The sequence below is a fragment of the Trichomycterus rosablanca genome, unplaced genomic scaffold (genome assembly GCF_030014385.1).
Source record: "Trichomycterus rosablanca isolate fTriRos1 unplaced genomic scaffold, fTriRos1.hap1 scaffold_89, whole genome shotgun sequence".
In the NCBI taxonomy this organism is placed as follows: Eukaryota; Metazoa; Chordata; class Actinopteri; order Siluriformes; family Trichomycteridae; genus Trichomycterus; species Trichomycterus rosablanca.
Genome location: NW_026947258.1, coordinates 229,675 through 246,028, shown reverse-complemented (window position 1 = coordinate 246,028; position 16,354 = coordinate 229,675). Strand labels below are relative to the sequence as shown.

The window sequence follows — 16,354 nt, the reverse complement described above, 5'->3', positions numbered from 1 at the left end:
TTTATGAGGGTGCACCGTGACAGGAGGCAATGCAATACCTGGTCGATGCGTGGAGTGGACGGAGCAAGCCCCTCTTCCGACTCCCAGGCCTAAAAATCCATTTAATATATGGTCCTCGGGTAGAGGACGTATCAGATATTAAACTGATAAGAACAGATACTACACTTGATCTTAGCCAAAAGGCCGAGAAGCGATAACCTGAAATAGGCGCCGGGCCACTGGCCCTACCTTTTGAGGATCCGGACTAGTGGACGGCGCTGACCGGCCGCCTTCACGCCCACACACCTTCTGTCATTCCACCAGCAAAAGAGCAGCTTTGCAAAGACAAAGCCTTCAAAAAATAAGTTGAACTTGTCAACGTTCCTCTCCACGGAAATCTTTAGTAAAAGGCGAAAGATTTGTACGTGAATGAAGAGAAACTCCAGCCCTGCTCGCCGGTCGCCCAGGCCTCCGTAGGCCACCGGCCGCTCAAGGAAGAGGGCTCGAGGTAGAGCGACGAAAACCTGCAGCAAAAGCGCCCTTGGGTCGTCGGGTGGGTGACGAGGCAGCACAGCCTTTGCCTGGAGAAACACAGGGTGGGGGAAAATTAAGTCTTTCGCCTTTTTTTTTTTTTTTTTTTTTTTTTTTTTAAGTAAAATGGAGGGAAAATGAAAAAGCGGGAAAAGCGGGACTCCCTAGCGCAAAAGGACCGAGGAAACCCCGGGCCTAGGCTAGGCAAAGGTCTAAGGCGCCGTACCCCTAATCCCAACAGCTTTCCAGCAGGGGCCAGTCACCAGCATTCGTCAATTACTCTTTCGTTTGACCGTTTATGAGGGTGCACCGTGCCAGGAGGCAATGCAATACCTGGTCGATGCGTGGAGTGGACTGAGCAAGCCCCTCTTCCGACTCCCAGGCCTAAAAATCCATTTAATATATGGTCCTCGGGTAGAGGACGTATCAGATATTAAACTGATAAGAACAGATACTACACTTGATCTTAGCCAAAAGGCCGAGAAGCGATAACCTGAAATAGGCGCCGGGCCACGGGCCCTACCTTTTGAGGATCCGGACTAGTGGACGGCGCTGACCGGCCGCCTTCACGCCCACACACCTTCTGTCATTCCACCAGCAAAAGAGCAGCTTTGCAAAGACAAAGCCTTCAAAAAATAAGTTGAACTTGTCAACGTTCCTCTCCACGGAAATCTTTAGTAAAAGGCGAAAGATTTGTACGTGAATGAAGAGAAACTCCAGCCCTGCTCGCCGGTCGCCCAGGCCTCCGTAGGCCACCGGCCGCTCAAGGAAGAGGGCTCGAGGTAGAGCGACGAAAACCTGCAGCAAAAGCGCCCTTGGGTCGTCGGGTGGGTGACGAGGCAGCACAGCCTTTGCCTGGAGAAACACAGGGTGGGGGAAAATTAAGTCTTTCGCCTTTTTTTTTTTTTTTTTTTTTTTTTTTTTAAGTAAAATGGAGGGAAAATGAAAAAGCGGGAAAAGCGGGACTCCCTAGCGCAAAAGGACCGAGGAAACCCCGGGCCTAGGCTAGGCAAAGGTCTAAGGCGCCGTACCCCTAATCCCAACAGCTTTCCAGCAGGGGCCAGTCACCAGCATTCGTCAATTACTCTTTCGTTTGACCGTTTATGAGGGTGCACCGTGACAGGAGGCAATGCAATACCTGGTCGATGCGTGGAGTGGACGGAGCAAGCCCCTCTTCCGACTCCCAGGCCTAAAAATCCATTTAATATATGGTCCTCGGGTAGAGGACGTATCAGATATTAAACTGATAAGAACAGATACTACACTTGATCTTAGCCAAAAGGCCGAGAAGCGATAACCTGAAATAGGCGCCGGGCCACTGGCCCTACCTTTTGAGGATCCGGACTAGTGGACGGCGCTGACCGGCCGCCTTCACGCCCACACACCTTCTGTCATTCCACCAGCAAAAGAGCAGCTTTGCAAAGACAAAGCCTTCAAAAAATAAGTTGAACTTGTCAACGTTCCTCTCCACGGAAATCTTTAGTAAAAGGCGAAAGATTTGTACGTGAATGAAGAGAAACTCCAGCCCTGCTCGCCGGTCGCCCAGGCCTCCGTAGGCCACCGGCCGCTCAAGGAAGAGGGCTCGAGGTAGAGCGACGAAAACCTGCAGCAAAAGCGCCCTTGGGTCGTCGGGTGGGTGACGAGGCAGCACAGCCTTTGCCTGGAGAAACACAGGGTGGGGGAAAATTAAGTCTTTCGCCTTTTTTTTTTTTTTTTTTTTTTTTTTTTTAAGTAAAATGGAGGGAAAATGAAAAAGCGGGAAAAGCGGGACTCCCTAGCGCAAAAGGACCGAGGAAACCCCGGGCCTAGGCTAGGCAAAGGTCTAAGGCGCCGTACCCCTAATCCCAACAGCTTTCCAGCAGGGGCCAGTCACCAGCATTCGTCAATTACTCTTTCGTTTGACCGTTTATGAGGGTGCACCGTGACAGGAGGCAATGCAATACCTGGTCGATGCGTGGAGTGGACGGAGCAAGCCCCTCTTCCGACTCCCAGGCCTAAAAATCCATTTAATATATGGTCCTCGGGTAGAGGACGTATCAGATATTAAACTGATAAGAACAGATACTACACTTGATCTTAGCCAAAAGGCCGAGAAGCGATAACCTGAAATAGGCGCCGGGCCACTGGCCCTACCTTTTGAGGATCCGGACTAGTGGACGGCGCTGACCGGCCGCCTTCACGCCCACACACCTTCTGTCATTCCACCAGCAAAAGAGCAGCTTTGCAAAGACAAAGCCTTCAAAAAATAAGTTGAACTTGTCAACGTTCCTCTCCACGGAAATCTTTAGTAAAAGGCGAAAGATTTGTACGTGAATGAAGAGAAACTCCAGCCCTGCTCGCCGGTCGCCCAGGCCTCCGTAGGCCACCGGCCGCTCAAGGAAGAGGGCTCGAGGTAGAGCGACGAAAACCTGCAGCAAAAGCGCCCTTGGGTCGTCGGGTGGGTGACGAGGCAGCACAGCCTTTGCCTGGAGAAACACAGGGTGGGGGAAAATTAAGTCTTTCGCCTTTTTTTTTTTTTTTTTTTTTTTTTTTTAAGTAAAATGGAGGGAAAATGAAAAAGCGGGAAAAGCGGGACTCCCTAGCGCAAAAGGACCGAGGAAACCCCGGGCCTAGGCTAGGCAAAGGTCTAAGGCGCCGTACCCCTAATCCCAACAGCTTTCCAGCAGGGGCCAGTCACCAGCATTCGTCAATTACTCTTTCGTTTGACCGTTTATGAGGGTGCACCGTGACAGGAGGCAATGCAATACCTGGTCGATGCGTGGAGTGGACGGAGCAAGCCCCTTTTCCGACTCCCAGGCCTAAAAATCCATTTAATATATGGTCCTCGGGTAGAGGACGTATCAGATATTAAACTGATAAGAACAGATACTACACTTGATCTTAGCCAAAAGGCCGAGAAGCGATAACCTGAAATAGGCGCCGGGCCACTGGCCCTACCTTTTGAGGATCCGGACTAGTGGACGGCGCTGACCGGCCGCCTTCACGCCCACACACCTTCTGTCATTCCACCAGCAAAAGAGCAGCTTTGCAAAGACAAAGCCTTCAAAAAATAAGTTGAACTTGTCAACGTTCCTCTCCACGGAAATCTTTAGTAAAAGGCGAAAGATTTGTACGTGAATGAAGAGAAACTCCAGCCCTGCTCGCCGGTCGCCCAGGCCTCCGTAGGCCACCGGCCGCTCAAGGAAGAGGGCTCGAGGTAGAGCGACGAAAACCTGCAGCAAAAGCGCCCTTGGGTCGTCGGGTGGGTGACGAGGCAGCACAGCCTTTGCCTGGAGAAACACAGGGTGGGGGAAAATTAAGTCTTTCGCCTTTTTTTTTTTTTTTTTTTTTTTTTTTTTAAGTAAAATGGAGGGAAAATGAAAAAGCGGGAAAAGCGGGACTCCCTAGCGCAAAAGGACCGAGGAAACCCCGGGCCTAGGCTAGGCAAAGGTCTAAGGCGCCGTACCCCTAATCCCAACAGCTTTCCAGCAGGGGCCAGTCACCAGCATTCGTCAATTACTCTTTCGTTTGACCGTTTATGAGGGTGCACCGTGACAGGAGGCAATGCAATACCTGGTCGATGCGTGGAGTGGACGGAGCAAGCCCCTCTTCCGACTCCCAGGCCTAAAAATCCATTTAATATATGGTCCTCGGGTAGAGGACGTATCAGATATTAAACTGATAAGAACAGATACTACACTTGATCTTAGCCAAAAGGCCGAGAAGCGATAACCTGAAATAGGCGCCGGGCCACTGGCCCTACCTTTTGAGGATCCGGACTAGTGGACGGCGCTGACCGGCCGCCTTCACGCCCACACACCTTCTGTCATTCCACCAGCAAAAGAGCAGCTTTGCAAAGACAAAGCCTTCAAAAAATAAGTTGAACTTGTCAACGTTCCTCTCCACGGAAATCTTTAGTAAAAGGCGAAAGATTTGTACGTGAATGAAGAGAAACTCCAGCCCTGCTCGCCGGTCGCCCAGGCCTCCGTAGGCCACCGGCCGCTCAAGGAAGAGGGCTCGAGGTAGAGCGACGAAAACCTGCAGCAAAAGCGCCCTTGGGTCGTCGGGTGGGTGACGAGGCAGCACAGCCTTTGCCTGGAGAAACACAGGGTGGGGGAAAATTAAGTCTTTCGCCTTTTTTTTTTTTTTTTTTTTTTTTTTTTAAGTAAAATGGAGGGAAAATGAAAAAGCGGGAAAAGCGGGACTCCCTAGCGCAAAAGGACCGAGGAAACCCCGGGCCTAGGCTAGGCAAAGGTCTAAGGCGCCGTACCCCTAATCCCAACAGCTTTCCAGCAGGGGCCAGTCACCAGCATTCGTCAATTACTCTTTCGTTTGACCGTTTATGAGGGTGCACCGTGACAGGAGGCAATGCAATACCTGGTCGATGCGTGGAGTGGACGGAGCAAGCCCCTTTTCCGACTCCCAGGCCTAAAAATCCATTTAATATATGGTCCTCGGGTAGAGGACGTATCAGATATTAAACTGATAAGAACAGATACTACACTTGATCTTAGCCAAAAGGCCGAGAAGCGATAACCTGAAATAGGCGCCGGGCCACTGGCCCTACCTTTTGAGGATCCGGACTAGTGGACGGCGCTGACCGGCCGCCTTCACGCCCACACACCTTCTGTCATTCCACCAGCAAAAGAGCAGCTTTGCAAAGACAAAGCCTTCAAAAAATAAGTTGAACTTGTCAACGTTCCTCTCCACGGAAATCTTTAGTAAAAGGCGAAAGATTTGTACGTGAATGAAGAGAAACTCCAGCCCTGCTCGCCGGTCGCCCAGGCCTCCGTAGGCCACCGGCCGCTCAAGGAAGAGGGCTCGAGGTAGAGCGACGAAAACCTGCAGCAAAAGCGCCCTTGGGTCGTCGGGTGGGTGACGAGGCAGCACAGCCTTTGCCTGGAGAAACACAGGGTGGGGGAAAATTAAGTCTTTCGCCTTTTTTTTTTTTTTTTTTTTTTTTTTTTTAAGTAAAATGGAGGGAAAATGAAAAAGCGGGAAAAGCGGGACTCCCTAGCGCAAAAGGACCGAGGAAACCCCGGGCCTAGGCTAGGCAAAGGTCTAAGGCGCCGTACCCCTAATCCCAACAGCTTTCCAGCAGGGGCCAGTCACCAGCATTCGTCAATTACTCTTTCGTTTGACCGTTTATGAGGGTGCACCGTGACAGGAGGCAATGCAATACCTGGTCGATGCGTGGAGTGGACGGAGCAAGCCCCTCTTCCGACTCCCAGGCCTAAAAATCCATTTAATATATGGTCCTCGGGTAGAGGACGTATCAGATATTAAACTGATAAGAACAGATACTACACTTGATCTTAGCCAAAAGGCCGAGAAGCGATAACCTGAAATAGGCGCCGGGCCACTGGCCCTACCTTTTGAGGATCCGGACTAGTGGACGGCGCTGACCGGCCGCCTTCACGCCCACACACCTTCTGTCATTCCACCAGCAAAAGAGCAGCTTTGCAAAGACAAAGCCTTCAAAAAATAAGTTGAACTTGTCAACGTTCCTCTCCACGGAAATCTTTAGTAAAAGGCGAAAGATTTGTACGTGAATGAAGAGAAACTCCAGCCCTGCTCGCCGGTCGCCCAGGCCTCCGTAGGCCACCGGCCGCTCAAGGAAGAGGGCTCGAGGTAGAGCGACGAAAACCTGCAGCAAAAGCGCCCTTGGGTCGTCGGGTGGGTGACGAGGCAGCACAGCCTTTGCCTGGAGAAACACAGGGTGGGGGAAAATTAAGTCTTTCGCCTTTTTTTTTTTTTTTTTTTTTTTTTTAAGTAAAATGGAGGGAAAATGAAAAAGCGGGAAAAGCGGGACTCCCTAGCGCAAAAGGACCGAGGAAACCCCGGGCCTAGGCTAGGCAAAGGTCTAAGGCGCCGTACCCCTAATCCCAACAGCTTTCCAGCAGGGGCCAGTCACCAGCATTCGTCAATTACTCTTTCGTTTGACCGTTTATGAGGGTGCACCGTGCCAGGAGGCAATGCAATACCTGGTCGATGCGTGGAGTGGACTGAGCAAGCCCCTCTTCCGACTCCCAGGCCTAAAAATCCATTTAATATATGGTCCTCGGGTAGAGGACGTATCAGATATTAAACTGATAAGAACAGATACTACACTTGATCTTAGCCAAAAGGCCGAGAAGCGATAACCTGAAATAGGCGCCGGGCCACGGGCCCTACCTTTTGAGGATCCGGACTAGTGGACGGCGCTGACCGGCCGCCTTCACGCCCACACACCTTCTGTCATTCCACCAGCAAAAGAGCAGCTTTGCAAAGACAAAGCCTTCAAAAAATAAGTTGAACTTGTCAACGTTCCTCTCCACGGAAATCTTTAGTAAAAGGCGAAAGATTTGTACGTGAATGAAGAGAAACTCCAGCCCTGCTCGCCGGTCGCCCAGGCCTCCGTAGGCCACCGGCCGCTCAAGGAAGAGGGCTCGAGGTAGAGCGACGAAAACCTGCAGCAAAAGCGCCCTTGGGTCGTCGGGTGGGTGACGAGGCAGCACAGCCTTTGCCTGGAGAAACACAGGGTGGGGGAAAATTAAGTCTTTCGCCTTTTTTTTTTTTTTTTTTTTTTTTTTAAGTAAAATGGAGGGAAAATGAAAAAGCGGGAAAAGCGGGACTCCCTAGCGCAAAAGGACCGAGGAAACCCCGGGCCTAGGCTAGGCAAAGGTCTAAGGCGCCGTACCCCTAATCCCAACAGCTTTCCAGCAGGGGCCAGTCACCAGCATTCGTCAATTACTCTTTCGTTTGACCGTTTATGAGGGTGCACCGTGCCAGGAGGCAATGCAATACCTGGTCGATGCGTGGAGTGGACTGAGCAAGCCCCTCTTCCGACTCCCAGGCCTAAAAATCCATTTAATATATGGTCCTCGGGTAGAGGACGTATCAGATATTAAACTGATAAGAACAGATACTACACTTGATCTTAGCCAAAAGGCCGAGAAGCGATAACCTGAAATAGGCGCCGGGCCACGGGCCCTACCTTTTGAGGATCCGGACTAGTGGACGGCGCTGACCGGCCGCCTTCACGCCCACACACCTTCTGTCATTCCACCAGCAAAAGAGCAGCTTTGCAAAGACAAAGCCTTCAAAAAATAAGTTGAACTTGTCAACGTTCCTCTCCACGGAAATCTTTAGTAAAAGGCGAAAGATTTGTACGTGAATGAAGAGAAACTCCAGCCCTGCTCGCCGGTCGCCCAGGCCTCCGTAGGCCACCGGCCGCTCAAGGAAGAGGGCTCGAGGTAGAGCGACGAAAACCTGCAGCAAAAGCGCCCTTGGGTCGTCGGGTGGGTGACGAGGCAGCACAGCCTTTGCCTGGAGAAACACAGGGTGGGGGAAAATTAAGTCTTTCGCCTTTTTTTTTTTTTTTTTTTTTTTTTTTAAGTAAAATGGAGGGAAAATGAAAAAGCGGGAAAAGCGGGACTCCCTAGCGCAAAAGGACCGAGGAAACCCCGGGCCTAGGCTAGGCAAAGGTCTAAGGCGCCGTACCCCTAATCCCAACAGCTTTCCAGCAGGGGCCAGTCACCAGCATTCGTCAATTACTCTTTCGTTTGACCGTTTATGAGGGTGCACCGTGCCAGGAGGCAATGCAATACCTGGTCGATGCGTGGAGTGGACTGAGCAAGCCCCTCTTCCGACTCCCAGGCCTAAAAATCCATTTAATATATGGTCCTCGGGTAGAGGACGTATCAGATATTAAACTGATAAGAACAGATACTACACTTGATCTTAGCCAAAAGGCCGAGAAGCGATAACCTGAAATAGGCGCCGGGCCACGGGCCCTACCTTTTGAGGATCCGGACTAGTGGACGGCGCTGACCGGCCGCCTTCACGCCCACACACCTTCTGTCATTCCACCAGCAAAAGAGCAGCTTTGCAAAGACAAAGCCTTCAAAAAATAAGTTGAACTTGTCAACGTTCCTCTCCACGGAAATCTTTAGTAAAAGGCGAAAGATTTGTACGTGAATGAAGAGAAACTCCAGCCCTGCTCGCCGGTCGCCCAGGCCTCCGTAGGCCACCGGCCGCTCAAGGAAGAGGGCTCGAGGTAGAGCGACGAAAACCTGCAGCAAAAGCGCCCTTGGGTCGTCGGGTGGGTGACGAGGCAGCACAGCCTTTGCCTGGAGAAACACAGGGTGGGGGAAAATTAAGTCTTTCGCCTTTTTTTTTTTTTTTTTTTTTTTTTTAAGTAAAATGGAGGGAAAATGAAAAAGCGGGAAAAGCGGGACTCCCTAGCGCAAAAGGACCGAGGAAACCCCGGGCCTAGGCTAGGCAAAGGTCTAAGGCGCCGTACCCCTAATCCCAACAGCTTTCCAGCAGGGGCCAGTCACCAGCATTCGTCAATTACTCTTTCGTTTGACCGTTTATGAGGGTGCACCGTGCCAGGAGGCAATGCAATACCTGGTCGATGCGTGGAGTGGACTGAGCAAGCCCCTCTTCCGACTCCCAGGCGTAAAAATCCATTTAATATATGGTCCTCGGGTAGAGGACGTATCAGATATTAAACTGATAAGAACAGATACTACACTTGATCTTAGCCAAAAGGCCGAGAAGCGATAACCTGAAATAGGCGCCGGGCCACGGGCCCTACCTTTTGAGGATCCGGACTAGTGGACGGCGCTGACCGGCCGCCTTCACGCCCACACACCTTCTGTCATTCCACCAGCAAAAGAGCAGCTTTGCAAAGACAAAGCCTTCAAAAAATAAGTTGAACTTGTCAACGTTCCTCTCCACGGAAATCTTTAGTAAAAGGCGAAAGATTTGTACGTGAATGAAGAGAAACTCCAGCCCTGCTCGCCGGTCGCCCAGGCCTCCGTAGGCCACCGGCCGCTCAAGGAAGAGGGCTCGAGGTAGAGCGACGAAAACCTGCAGCAAAAGCGCCCTTGGGTCGTCGGGTGGGTGACGAGGCAGCACAGCCTTTGCCTGGAGAAACACAGGGTGGGGGAAAATTAAGTCTTTCGCCTTTTTTTTTTTTTTTTTTTTTTTTTTTAAGTAAAATGGAGGGAAAATGAAAAAGCGGGAAAAGCGGGACTCCCTAGCGCAAAAGGACCGAGGAAACCCCGGGCCTAGGCTAGGCAAAGGTCTAAGGCGCCGTACCCCTAATCCCAACAGCTTTCCAGCAGGGGCCAGTCACCAGCATTCGTCAATTACTCTTTCGTTTGACCGTTTATGAGGGTGCACCGTGCCAGGAGGCAATGCAATACCTGGTCGATGCGTGGAGTGGACTGAGCAAGCCCCTCTTCCGACTCCCAGGCCTAAAAATCCATTTAATATATGGTCCTCGGGTAGAGGACGTATCAGATATTAAACTGATAAGAACAGATACTACACTTGATCTTAGCCAAAAGGCCGAGAAGCGATAACCTGAAATAGGCGCCGGGCCACGGGCCCTACCTTTTGAGGATCCGGACTAGTGGACGGCGCTGACCGGCCGCCTTCACGCCCACACACCTTCTGTCATTCCACCAGCAAAAGAGCAGCTTTGCAAAGACAAAGCCTTCAAAAAATAAGTTGAACTTGTCAACGTTCCTCTCCACGGAAATCTTTAGTAAAAGGCGAAAGATTTGTACGTGAATGAAGAGAAACTCCAGCCCTGCTCGCCGGTCGCCCAGGCCTCCGTAGGCCACCGGCCGCTCAAGGAAGAGGGCTCGAGGTAGAGCGACGAAAACCTGCAGCAAAAGCGCCCTTGGGTCGTCGGGTGGGTGACGAGGCAGCACAGCCTTTGCCTGGAGAAACACAGGGTGGGGGAAAATTAAGTCTTTCGCCTTTTTTTTTTTTTTTTTTTTTTTTTAAGTAAAATGGAGGGAAAATGAAAAAGCGGGAAAAGCGGGACTCCCTAGCGCAAAAGGACCGAGGAAACCCCGGGCCTAGGCTAGGCAAAGGTCTAAGGCGCCGTACCCCTAATCCCAACAGCTTTCCAGCAGGGGCCAGTCACCAGCATTCGTCAATTACTCTTTCGTTTGACCGTTTATGAGGGTGCACCGTGACAGGAGGCAATGCAATACCTGGTCGATGCGTGGAGTGGACGGAGCAAGCCCCTCTTCCGACTCCCAGGCCTAAAAATCCATTTAATATATGGTCCTCGGGTAGAGGACGTATCAGATATTAAACTGATAAGAACAGATACTACACTTGATCTTAGCCAAAAGGCCGAGAAGCGATAACCTGAAATAGGCGCCGGGCCACTGGCCCTACCTTTTGAGGATCCGGACTAGTGGACGGCGCTGACCGGCCGCCTTCACGCCCACACACCTTCTGTCATTCCACCAGCAAAAGAGCAGCTTTGCAAAGACAAAGCCTTCAAAAAATAAGTTGAACTTGTCAACGTTCCTCTCCACGGAAATCTTTAGTAAAAGGCGAAAGATTTGTACGTGAATGAAAAGAAACTCCAGCCCTGCTCGCCGGTCGCCCAGGCCTCCGTAGGCCACCGGCAGCTCAAGGAAGAGGGCTCGAGGTAGAGCGACGAAAACCTGCAGCAAAAGCGCCCTTGGGTCGTCGGGTGGGTGACGAGGCAGCACAGCCTTTGCCTGGAGAAACACAGGGTGGGGGAAAATTAAGTCTTTCGCCTTTTTTTTTTTTTTTTTTTTTTTTTTAAGTAAAATGGAGGGAAAATGAAAAAGCGGGAAAAGCGGGACTCCCTAGCGCAAAAGGACCGAGGAAACCCCGGGCCTAGGCTAGGCAAAGGTCTAAGGCGCCGTACCCCTAATCCCAACAGCTTTCCAGCAGGGGCCAGTCACCAGCATTCGTCAATTACTCTTTCGTTTGACCGTTTATGAGGGTGCACCGTGCCAGGAGGCAATGCAATACCTGGTCGATGCGTGGAGTGGACTGAGCAAGCCCCTCTTCCGACTCCCAGGCCTAAAAATCCATTTAATATATGGTCCTCGGGTAGAGGACGTATCAGATATTAAACTGATAAGAACAGATACTACACTTGATCTTAGCCAAAAGGCCGAGAAGCGATAACCTGAAATAGGCGCCGGGCCACGGGCCCTACCTTTTGAGGATCCGGACTAGTGGACGGCGCTGACCGGCCGCCTTCACGCCCACACACCTTCTGTCATTCCACCAGCAAAAGAGCAGCTTTGCAAAGACAAAGCCTTCAAAAAATAAGTTGAACTTGTCAACGTTCCTCTCCACGGAAATCTTTAGTAAAAGGCGAAAGATTTGTACGTGAATGAAGAGAAACTCCAGCCCTGCTCGCCGGTCGCCCAGGCCTCCGTAGGCCACCGGCCGCTCAAGGAAGAGGGCTCGAGGTAGAGCGACGAAAACCTGCAGCAAAAGCGCCCTTGGGTCGTCGGGTGGGTGACGAGGCAGCACAGCCTTTGCCTGGAGAAACACAGGGTGGGGGAAAATTAAGTCTTTCGCCTTTTTTTTTTTTTTTTTTTTTTTTTTTTAAGTAAAATGGAGGGAAAATGAAAAAGCGGGAAAAGCGGGACTCCCTAGCGCAAAAGGACCGAGGAAACCCCGGGCCTAGGCTAGGCAAAGGTCTAAGGCGCCGTACCCCTAATCCCAACAGCTTTCCAGCAGGGGCCAGTCACCAGCATTCGTCAATTACTCTTTCGTTTGACCGTTTATGAGGGTGCACCGTGCCAGGAGGCAATGCAATACCTGGTCGATGCGTGGAGTGGACTGAGCAAGCCCCTCTTCCGACTCCCAGGCCTAAAAATCCATTTAATATATGGTCCTCGGGTAGAGGACGTATCAGATATTAAACTGATAAGAACAGATACTACACTTGATCTTAGCCAAAAGGCCGAGAAGCGATAACCTGAAATAGGCGCCGGGCCACGGGCCCTACCTTTTGAGGATCCGGACTAGTGGACGGCGCTGACCGGCCGCCTTCACGCCCACACACCTTCTGTCATTCCACCAGCAAAAGAGCAGCTTTGCAAAGACAAAGCCTTCAAAAAATAAGTTGAACTTGTCAACGTTCCTCTCCACGGAAATCTTTAGTAAAAGGCGAAAGATTTGTACGTGAATGAAGAGAAACTCCAGCCCTGCTCGCCGGTCGCCCAGGCCTCCGTAGGCCACCGGCCGCTCAAGGAAGAGGGCTCGAGGTAGAGCGACGAAAACCTGCAGCAAAAGCGCCCTTGGGTCGTCGGGTGGGTGACGAGGCAGCACAGCCTTTGCCTGGAGAAACACAGGGTGGGGGAAAATTAAGTCTTTCGCCTTTTTTTTTTTTTTTTTTTTTTTTTTTAAGTAAAATGGAGGGAAAATGAAAAAGCGGGAAAAGCGGGACTCCCTAGCGCAAAAGGACCGAGGAAACCCCGGGCCTAGGCTAGGCAAAGGTCTAAGGCGCCGTACCCCTAATCCCAACAGCTTTCCAGCAGGGGCCAGTCACCAGCATTCGTCAATTACTCTTTCGTTTGACCGTTTATGAGGGTGCACCGTGCCAGGAGGCAATGCAATACCTGGTCGATGCGTGGAGTGGACTGAGCAAGCCCCTCTTCCGACTCCCAGGCCTAAAAATCCATTTAATATATGGTCCTCGGGTAGAGGACGTATCAGATATTAAACTGATAAGAACAGATACTACACTTGATCTTAGCCAAAAGGCCGAGAAGCGATAACCTGAAATAGGCGCCGGGCCACGGGCCCTACCTTTTGAGGATCCGGACTAGTGGACGGCGCTGACCGGCCGCCTTCACGCCCACACACCTTCTGTCATTCCACCAGCAAAAGAGCAGCTTTGCAAAGACAAAGCCTTCAAAAAATAAGTTGAACTTGTCAACGTTCCTCTCCACGGAAATCTTTAGTAAAAGGCGAAAGATTTGTACGTGAATGAAGAGAAACTCCAGCCCTGCTCGCCGGTCGCCCAGGCCTCCGTAGGCCACCGGCCGCTCAAGGAAGAGGGCTCGAGGTAGAGCGACGAAAACCTGCAGCAAAAGCGCCCTTGGGTCGTCGGGTGGGTGACGAGGCAGCACAGCCTTTGCCTGGAGAAACACAGGGTGGGGGAAAATTAAGTCTTTCGCCTTTTTTTTTTTTTTTTTTTTTTTTTAAGTAAAATGGAGGGAAAATGAAAAAGCGGGAAAAGCGGGACTCCCTAGCGCAAAAGGACCGAGGAAACCCCGGGCCTAGGCTAGGCAAAGGTCTAAGGCGCCGTACCCCTAATCCCAACAGCTTTCCAGCAGGGGCCAGTCACCAGCATTCGTCAATTACTCTTTCGTTTGACCGTTTATGAGGGTGCACCGTGCCAGGAGGCAATGCAATACCTGGTCGATGCGTGGAGTGGACTGAGCAAGCCCCTCTTCCGACTCCCAGGCCTAAAAATCCATTTAATATATGGTCCTCGGGTAGAGGACGTATCAGATATTAAACTGATAAGAACAGATACTACACTTGATCTTAGCCAAAAGGCCGAGAAGCGATAACCTGAAATAGGCGCCGGGCCACGGGCCCTACCTTTTGAGGATCCGGACTAGTGGACGGCGCTGACCGGCCGCCTTCACGCCCACACACCTTCTGTCATTCCACCAGCAAAAGAGCAGCTTTGCAAAGACAAAGCCTTCAAAAAATAAGTTGAACTTGTCAACGTTCCTCTCCCACGGAAATCTTTAGTAAAAGGCGAAAGATTTGTACGTGAATGAAGAGAAACTCCAGCCCTGCTCGCCGGTCGCCCAGGCCTCCGTAGGCCACCGGCCGCTCAAGGAAGAGGGCTCGAGGTAGAGCGACGAAAACCTGCAGCAAAAGCGCCCTTGGGTCGTCGGGTGGGTGACGAGGCAGCACAGCCTTTGCCTGGAGAAACACAGGGTGGGGGAAAATTAAGTCTTCGCCTTTTTTTTTTTTTTTTTTTTTTTTTTAAGTAAAATGGAGGGAAAATGAAAAAGCGGGAAAAGCGGGACTCCCTAGCGCAAAAGGACCGAGGAAACCCCGGGCCTAGGCTAGGCAAAGGTCTAAGGCGCCGTACCCCTAATCCAACAGCTTTCCAGCAGGGGCCAGTCACCAGCATTCGTCAATTACTCTTTCGTTTGACGTTTATGAGGGTGCACCGTGCCAGGAGGCAATGCAATACCTGGTCGATGCGTGGAGTGACTGAGCAAGCCCCTCTTCCGACTCCCAGGCCTAAAAATCCATTTAATATATGGTCCTCGGGTAGAGGACGTATCAGATATTAAACTGATAAGAACAGATACTACACTTGATCTTAGCCAAAAGGCCGAGAAGCGATAACCTGAAATAGCGCCGGGCCACGGGCCCCTACCTTTTGAGGATCCGGACTAGTGGACGGCGCTGACCGGCCGCCTTCACGCCCACACACCTTCTGTCATTCCACCAGCAAAAGAGCAGCTTTGCAAAGACAAAGCCTTCAAAAATAAGTTGAACTTGTCAACGTTCCTCTCCACGGAAATCTTTAGTAAAAGGCGAAAGATTTGTACGTGAATGAAGAGAAACTCCAGCCCTGCTTGAGTCGCCGGTCGCCCAGGCCTCCGTAGGCCACCGGCCGCTCAAGGAAGAGGGCTCGAGGTAGAGCGACGAAAACCTGCAGCAAAAGCGCCCTTGGGTCGTCGGGTGGGTGACGAGGCAGCACAGCCTTTGCCTGGAGAAACACAGGGTGGGGGAAAATTAAGTCTTTCGCCTTTTTTTTTTTTTTTTTTTTTTTTTTAAGTAAAATGGAGGGAAAATGAAAAAGCGGGAAAAGCGGGACTCCCTAGCGCAAAAGGACCGAGGAAACCCCGGGCCTAGGCTAGGCAAAGGTCTAAGGCGCCGTACCCCTAATCCCAACAGCTTTCCAGCAGGGGCCAGTCACCAGCATTCGTCAATTACTCTTTCGTTTGACCGTTTATGAGGGTGCACCGTGACAGGAGGCAATGCAATACCTGGTCGATGCGTGGAGTGGACGGAGCAAGCCCCTCTTCCGACTCCCAGGCCTAAAAATCCATTTAATATATGGTCCTCGGGTAGAGGACGTATCAGATATTAAACTGATAAGAACAGATACTACACTTGATCTTAGCCAAAAGGCCGAGAAGCGATAACCTGAAATAGGCGCCGGGCCACTGGCCCTACCTTTTGAGGATCCGGACTAGTGGACGGCGCTGACCGGCCGCCTTCACGCCCACACACCTTCTGTCATTCCACCAGCAAAAGAGCAGCTTTGCAAAGACAAAGCCTTCAAAAAATAAGTTGAACTTGTCAACGTTCCTCTCCACGGAAATCTTTAGTAAAAGGCGAAAGATTTGTACGTGAATGAAAAGAAACTCCAGCCCTGCTCGCCGGTCGCCCAGGCCTCCGTAGGCCACCGGCAGCTCAAGGAAGAGGGCTCGAGGTAGAGCGACGAAAACCTGCAGCAAAAGCGCCCTTGGGTCGTCGGGTGGGTGACGAGGCAGCACAGCCTTTGCCTGGAGAAACACAGGGTGGGGGAAAATTAAGTCTTTCGCCTTTTTTTTTTTTTTTTTTTTTTTTTTAAGTAAAATGGAGGGAAAATGAAAAAGCGGGAAAAGCGGGACTCCCTAGCGCAAAAGGACCGAGGAAACCCCGGGCCTAGGCTAGGCAAAGGTCTAAGGCGCCGTACCCCTAATCCCAACAGCTTTCCAGCAGGGGCCAGTCACCAGCATTCGTCAATTACTCTTTCGTTTGACCGTTTATGAGGGTGCACCGTGCCAGGAGGCAATGCAATACCTGGTCGATGCGTGGAGTGGACTGAGCAAGCCCCTCTTCCGACTCCCAGGCCTAAAAATCCATTTAATATATGGTCCTCGGGTAGAGGACGTATCAGATATTAAACTGATAAGAACAGATACTACACTTGATCTTAGCCAAAAGGCCGAGAAGCGATAACCTGAAATAGGCGCCGGGCCACGGGCCCTACCTTTTGAGGATCCGGACTAGTGGACGGCGCTGACCGGCCGCCTTCACGCCCACACACCTTCTG

General features: G+C 51.4%; 41 non-coding genes across 41 annotated transcripts; all 41 read right to left on the bottom strand.

The window, feature by feature from the left end:
* Window positions 1-4: 4 nt before the first annotated feature.
* On the bottom strand, window positions 5-195 carry LOC134308465 (U2 spliceosomal RNA). Its single transcript, XR_010010729.1, has one exon. It is a non-coding gene; the product is annotated as a U2 spliceosomal RNA (small nuclear RNA).
* A 117-nt stretch (window positions 196-312) lies between these two features.
* Window positions 313-427, bottom strand: LOC134308198 (U5 spliceosomal RNA). The gene has a single exon (XR_010010474.1). It is a non-coding gene; the product is annotated as a U5 spliceosomal RNA (small nuclear RNA).
* Window positions 428-809: 382 nt separating this feature from the next.
* LOC134308380 (U2 spliceosomal RNA) lies at window positions 810-1,000 on the bottom strand. The gene has a single exon (XR_010010647.1). It is a non-coding gene; the product is annotated as a U2 spliceosomal RNA (small nuclear RNA).
* A 117-nt stretch (window positions 1,001-1,117) lies between these two features.
* Window positions 1,118-1,232, bottom strand: LOC134308197 (U5 spliceosomal RNA). The gene has a single exon (XR_010010473.1). It is a non-coding gene; the product is annotated as a U5 spliceosomal RNA (small nuclear RNA).
* Window positions 1,233-1,614: 382 nt separating this feature from the next.
* LOC134308464 (U2 spliceosomal RNA) lies at window positions 1,615-1,805 on the bottom strand. Its single transcript, XR_010010728.1, has one exon. It is a non-coding gene; the product is annotated as a U2 spliceosomal RNA (small nuclear RNA).
* Window positions 1,806-1,922: 117 nt separating this feature from the next.
* On the bottom strand, window positions 1,923-2,037 carry LOC134308196 (U5 spliceosomal RNA). Its single transcript, XR_010010472.1, has one exon. It is a non-coding gene; the product is annotated as a U5 spliceosomal RNA (small nuclear RNA).
* A 382-nt stretch (window positions 2,038-2,419) lies between these two features.
* On the bottom strand, window positions 2,420-2,610 carry LOC134308463 (U2 spliceosomal RNA). The gene has a single exon (XR_010010727.1). It is a non-coding gene; the product is annotated as a U2 spliceosomal RNA (small nuclear RNA).
* A 117-nt stretch (window positions 2,611-2,727) lies between these two features.
* On the bottom strand, window positions 2,728-2,842 carry LOC134308195 (U5 spliceosomal RNA). The gene has a single exon (XR_010010471.1). It is a non-coding gene; the product is annotated as a U5 spliceosomal RNA (small nuclear RNA).
* A 381-nt stretch (window positions 2,843-3,223) lies between these two features.
* On the bottom strand, window positions 3,224-3,414 carry LOC134308393 (U2 spliceosomal RNA). Its single transcript, XR_010010659.1, has one exon. It is a non-coding gene; the product is annotated as a U2 spliceosomal RNA (small nuclear RNA).
* Window positions 3,415-3,531: 117 nt separating this feature from the next.
* On the bottom strand, window positions 3,532-3,646 carry LOC134308194 (U5 spliceosomal RNA). The gene has a single exon (XR_010010470.1). It is a non-coding gene; the product is annotated as a U5 spliceosomal RNA (small nuclear RNA).
* Window positions 3,647-4,028: 382 nt separating this feature from the next.
* On the bottom strand, window positions 4,029-4,219 carry LOC134308462 (U2 spliceosomal RNA). Its single transcript, XR_010010726.1, has one exon. It is a non-coding gene; the product is annotated as a U2 spliceosomal RNA (small nuclear RNA).
* Window positions 4,220-4,336: 117 nt separating this feature from the next.
* LOC134308193 (U5 spliceosomal RNA) lies at window positions 4,337-4,451 on the bottom strand. The gene has a single exon (XR_010010469.1). It is a non-coding gene; the product is annotated as a U5 spliceosomal RNA (small nuclear RNA).
* Window positions 4,452-4,832: 381 nt separating this feature from the next.
* LOC134308392 (U2 spliceosomal RNA) lies at window positions 4,833-5,023 on the bottom strand. The gene has a single exon (XR_010010658.1). It is a non-coding gene; the product is annotated as a U2 spliceosomal RNA (small nuclear RNA).
* A 117-nt stretch (window positions 5,024-5,140) lies between these two features.
* LOC134308192 (U5 spliceosomal RNA) lies at window positions 5,141-5,255 on the bottom strand. Its single transcript, XR_010010468.1, has one exon. It is a non-coding gene; the product is annotated as a U5 spliceosomal RNA (small nuclear RNA).
* A 382-nt stretch (window positions 5,256-5,637) lies between these two features.
* Window positions 5,638-5,828, bottom strand: LOC134308461 (U2 spliceosomal RNA). Its single transcript, XR_010010725.1, has one exon. It is a non-coding gene; the product is annotated as a U2 spliceosomal RNA (small nuclear RNA).
* Window positions 5,829-5,945: 117 nt separating this feature from the next.
* Window positions 5,946-6,060, bottom strand: LOC134308191 (U5 spliceosomal RNA). The gene has a single exon (XR_010010467.1). It is a non-coding gene; the product is annotated as a U5 spliceosomal RNA (small nuclear RNA).
* Window positions 6,061-6,439: 379 nt separating this feature from the next.
* On the bottom strand, window positions 6,440-6,630 carry LOC134308379 (U2 spliceosomal RNA). Its single transcript, XR_010010646.1, has one exon. It is a non-coding gene; the product is annotated as a U2 spliceosomal RNA (small nuclear RNA).
* A 117-nt stretch (window positions 6,631-6,747) lies between these two features.
* Window positions 6,748-6,862, bottom strand: LOC134308188 (U5 spliceosomal RNA). The gene has a single exon (XR_010010465.1). It is a non-coding gene; the product is annotated as a U5 spliceosomal RNA (small nuclear RNA).
* Window positions 6,863-7,241: 379 nt separating this feature from the next.
* On the bottom strand, window positions 7,242-7,432 carry LOC134308378 (U2 spliceosomal RNA). The gene has a single exon (XR_010010645.1). It is a non-coding gene; the product is annotated as a U2 spliceosomal RNA (small nuclear RNA).
* A 117-nt stretch (window positions 7,433-7,549) lies between these two features.
* Window positions 7,550-7,664, bottom strand: LOC134308187 (U5 spliceosomal RNA). The gene has a single exon (XR_010010464.1). It is a non-coding gene; the product is annotated as a U5 spliceosomal RNA (small nuclear RNA).
* Window positions 7,665-8,044: 380 nt separating this feature from the next.
* Window positions 8,045-8,235, bottom strand: LOC134308376 (U2 spliceosomal RNA). Its single transcript, XR_010010643.1, has one exon. It is a non-coding gene; the product is annotated as a U2 spliceosomal RNA (small nuclear RNA).
* A 117-nt stretch (window positions 8,236-8,352) lies between these two features.
* LOC134308186 (U5 spliceosomal RNA) lies at window positions 8,353-8,467 on the bottom strand. Its single transcript, XR_010010463.1, has one exon. It is a non-coding gene; the product is annotated as a U5 spliceosomal RNA (small nuclear RNA).
* A 379-nt stretch (window positions 8,468-8,846) lies between these two features.
* On the bottom strand, window positions 8,847-9,037 carry LOC134308493 (U2 spliceosomal RNA). Its single transcript, XR_010010756.1, has one exon. It is a non-coding gene; the product is annotated as a U2 spliceosomal RNA (small nuclear RNA).
* A 117-nt stretch (window positions 9,038-9,154) lies between these two features.
* LOC134308185 (U5 spliceosomal RNA) lies at window positions 9,155-9,269 on the bottom strand. The gene has a single exon (XR_010010462.1). It is a non-coding gene; the product is annotated as a U5 spliceosomal RNA (small nuclear RNA).
* A 380-nt stretch (window positions 9,270-9,649) lies between these two features.
* On the bottom strand, window positions 9,650-9,840 carry LOC134308374 (U2 spliceosomal RNA). Its single transcript, XR_010010642.1, has one exon. It is a non-coding gene; the product is annotated as a U2 spliceosomal RNA (small nuclear RNA).
* A 117-nt stretch (window positions 9,841-9,957) lies between these two features.
* LOC134308184 (U5 spliceosomal RNA) lies at window positions 9,958-10,072 on the bottom strand. Its single transcript, XR_010010461.1, has one exon. It is a non-coding gene; the product is annotated as a U5 spliceosomal RNA (small nuclear RNA).
* A 378-nt stretch (window positions 10,073-10,450) lies between these two features.
* Window positions 10,451-10,641, bottom strand: LOC134308460 (U2 spliceosomal RNA). The gene has a single exon (XR_010010724.1). It is a non-coding gene; the product is annotated as a U2 spliceosomal RNA (small nuclear RNA).
* A 117-nt stretch (window positions 10,642-10,758) lies between these two features.
* Window positions 10,759-10,873, bottom strand: LOC134308243 (U5 spliceosomal RNA). The gene has a single exon (XR_010010516.1). It is a non-coding gene; the product is annotated as a U5 spliceosomal RNA (small nuclear RNA).
* Window positions 10,874-11,252: 379 nt separating this feature from the next.
* LOC134308373 (U2 spliceosomal RNA) lies at window positions 11,253-11,443 on the bottom strand. The gene has a single exon (XR_010010641.1). It is a non-coding gene; the product is annotated as a U2 spliceosomal RNA (small nuclear RNA).
* Window positions 11,444-11,560: 117 nt separating this feature from the next.
* Window positions 11,561-11,675, bottom strand: LOC134308183 (U5 spliceosomal RNA). The gene has a single exon (XR_010010460.1). It is a non-coding gene; the product is annotated as a U5 spliceosomal RNA (small nuclear RNA).
* Window positions 11,676-12,056: 381 nt separating this feature from the next.
* On the bottom strand, window positions 12,057-12,247 carry LOC134308372 (U2 spliceosomal RNA). Its single transcript, XR_010010640.1, has one exon. It is a non-coding gene; the product is annotated as a U2 spliceosomal RNA (small nuclear RNA).
* Window positions 12,248-12,364: 117 nt separating this feature from the next.
* On the bottom strand, window positions 12,365-12,479 carry LOC134308182 (U5 spliceosomal RNA). Its single transcript, XR_010010459.1, has one exon. It is a non-coding gene; the product is annotated as a U5 spliceosomal RNA (small nuclear RNA).
* A 380-nt stretch (window positions 12,480-12,859) lies between these two features.
* LOC134308371 (U2 spliceosomal RNA) lies at window positions 12,860-13,050 on the bottom strand. The gene has a single exon (XR_010010639.1). It is a non-coding gene; the product is annotated as a U2 spliceosomal RNA (small nuclear RNA).
* Window positions 13,051-13,167: 117 nt separating this feature from the next.
* On the bottom strand, window positions 13,168-13,282 carry LOC134308181 (U5 spliceosomal RNA). The gene has a single exon (XR_010010458.1). It is a non-coding gene; the product is annotated as a U5 spliceosomal RNA (small nuclear RNA).
* A 378-nt stretch (window positions 13,283-13,660) lies between these two features.
* On the bottom strand, window positions 13,661-13,851 carry LOC134308370 (U2 spliceosomal RNA). The gene has a single exon (XR_010010638.1). It is a non-coding gene; the product is annotated as a U2 spliceosomal RNA (small nuclear RNA).
* Window positions 13,852-13,968: 117 nt separating this feature from the next.
* Window positions 13,969-14,084, bottom strand: LOC134308244 (U5 spliceosomal RNA). Its single transcript, XR_010010517.1, has one exon. It is a non-coding gene; the product is annotated as a U5 spliceosomal RNA (small nuclear RNA).
* A 376-nt stretch (window positions 14,085-14,460) lies between these two features.
* Window positions 14,461-14,650, bottom strand: LOC134308507 (U2 spliceosomal RNA). The gene has a single exon (XR_010010769.1). It is a non-coding gene; the product is annotated as a U2 spliceosomal RNA (small nuclear RNA).
* Window positions 14,651-14,767: 117 nt separating this feature from the next.
* Window positions 14,768-14,882, bottom strand: LOC134308247 (U5 spliceosomal RNA). Its single transcript, XR_010010520.1, has one exon. It is a non-coding gene; the product is annotated as a U5 spliceosomal RNA (small nuclear RNA).
* Window positions 14,883-15,265: 383 nt separating this feature from the next.
* LOC134308458 (U2 spliceosomal RNA) lies at window positions 15,266-15,456 on the bottom strand. The gene has a single exon (XR_010010722.1). It is a non-coding gene; the product is annotated as a U2 spliceosomal RNA (small nuclear RNA).
* A 117-nt stretch (window positions 15,457-15,573) lies between these two features.
* On the bottom strand, window positions 15,574-15,688 carry LOC134308242 (U5 spliceosomal RNA). Its single transcript, XR_010010515.1, has one exon. It is a non-coding gene; the product is annotated as a U5 spliceosomal RNA (small nuclear RNA).
* Window positions 15,689-16,067: 379 nt separating this feature from the next.
* LOC134308369 (U2 spliceosomal RNA) lies at window positions 16,068-16,258 on the bottom strand. Its single transcript, XR_010010637.1, has one exon. It is a non-coding gene; the product is annotated as a U2 spliceosomal RNA (small nuclear RNA).
* Window positions 16,259-16,354: the final 96 nt, after the last annotated feature.